This window comes from Cyprinodon variegatus, unplaced genomic scaffold (assembly GCF_000732505.1).
Source record: "Cyprinodon variegatus isolate N-32 unplaced genomic scaffold, C_variegatus-1.0 Scaffold300, whole genome shotgun sequence".
Taxonomy (NCBI): Eukaryota; Metazoa; Chordata; class Actinopteri; order Cyprinodontiformes; family Cyprinodontidae; genus Cyprinodon; species Cyprinodon variegatus.
In genome coordinates this window covers 67864-69940 of record NW_015150753.1, presented here as the reverse complement: position 1 = coordinate 69940, position 2077 = coordinate 67864, and positions in this window count along the sequence as shown.

Sequence of the window (2077 nt, the reverse complement as noted above, 5' to 3'; positions counted from 1 at the left end):
AGTTTTCTGATTTCCTTGTGAATTGTATTTACAACATGTGAGACATGCAAAAATTTTAAAAGCAGTAGTAGTTACACATCTGTGTGTCTGTGGTACTATACTATATTCATCATAACTCCCCCCTGTTTGAGACATGATAATTTCATGGATCAAAATAGCTGCTGGTTTTAATTAGAATCAGAATCACTTTAATACTTCCAGAGGGAATTTACTTTTGTTACATGCTTACATCACAGTTATATATATATATATATATACATCCATCCAACTACACAACTAATAGAGAAAAAAAAAGAATATGGGGCAACTACTGTTTCCATAGGTCCCTTTAACCCTTAGAGTAAGACACTATAGGTTTAAGCTTATCACCATGAGTCTGTAACAACACAGAGGTCATATAACTTGCTTAACCGCCAACTATTTGAGTGCATGGTTTTTGATAATTTTACAAAGCTAAAGACAGTTGCTGAGAAAAGTTCTACATTCAGCTTTGTGAATTGCTGTCTGCTTCTCTGACATAGCTATTAGTGTGTCATAAAAAAACTTAGGAAAAGCTGAGTTTTTTTTCATAATGTGGAATCTAAGCCCTGCAGTAATTGCACAATTCTAAAAAGACATTCCTGTAGCTTTTTACCTTCTTCTGAAATAACATGGCCCAAACAACAAACTTATTTCTGCCCCCACTAAAATTTTTATAACTGGTTTTATACTTTCCTTAGCCTCACATTTTAGAAGATATTGTTCTATCCTTGGCCTGTATTGTGATTTAGGAACTATTTCAACTGAATCTATAGTTATCAACAGTTCTACATCAGTTCTTCTTGTAGACCACAAAGCATTTGAAATATCTTTGAAATCATTTTCATCAAATTGTAATGGCAAAGAATGCTGAGTTATTTTAACACATGCTAAATCTTAAACCTGGGGTTTTACATTGAACAGAATGTTATAAGGCTGTTTCCATAGTTGGAAAGACATGGAGCAGAAATGCTAAGCAGAAATGCTAAGCATGTTGCTAAGCATGTTGCATAAAACACAGAAGAATTTGGTTGCAACACCATTACATGTATTATTTATACAGCCTTCATTCCCCCCAGCGTAGGGAAAATTGCAATGCCTAATTTTCCATCAAGTCTCACTTTAACAGATTAATGGGTTGAGTTGGTGATATTACTACAGAAACATGCAAACTTGCAACCTTTTTCCTGTTTTAAGGCTGACATACATTCCTAGGATGTTTGATTATTTGCTGATTTTACAAAAGAAAGCCTTTTAGATGTTTTAGCATTTACATTATCTTTAACACAAGTATTACAGGCTCCTGATTTGCATATAAGTCTAACTGCCTGTCTATTAATTGCTAGAACTATTCATGTTTTTTTCTTTTAATGCATTTAATATCCCCCATGCTCCATACACATCTACAATTTTAACCCCTCATTTTTTTTTATTCCCTGTATGTAGCTTGCATGACTAAAATAATTTTCTAGTGGTTTGGAGACCATAACATAACTTTAAAGACAGAGACACATAACATTAAAAGATGGACAAACAAAACATTAGATCTATTTATTAAATTTTTTATAATAACATCATATCTACTTTGCGCATATATAATATCAACAACTCGCTTTGGAGCTTATTAATTTTTTTATTTATATTTATTTTTTATTTTTTATTTTTTTTTCACTAGTGCTTGCTTCTAGCCGGCACACAACATTTCTCTATTGATCTACTTCCACACACCATCTATTTCATACTTTTACTTCCATTTCTACAAGTATTTTAAATTACTTGGATCAATACGACACAAACTTTCCATACCCCTTATGATCTTCTTTATACTCTTGAACCCTCTCCATGAACCCATCCTTTTTCATTCTTTTACCTCCCTGACTCACTTTAGTTCTATTATTTCATCATTTAGTTCTTATTATTTTATCTTGGAATAGAGGCGTCCCTCAAACCCATTTTTTTCAAACTATACATTTAAGTGTTTATTTTTTGTTGGATCCTGCGCTTCTACAAACTTCTAATCGTAGATTTCAAATTATCTCTAAATCTATTTTGACTTTTA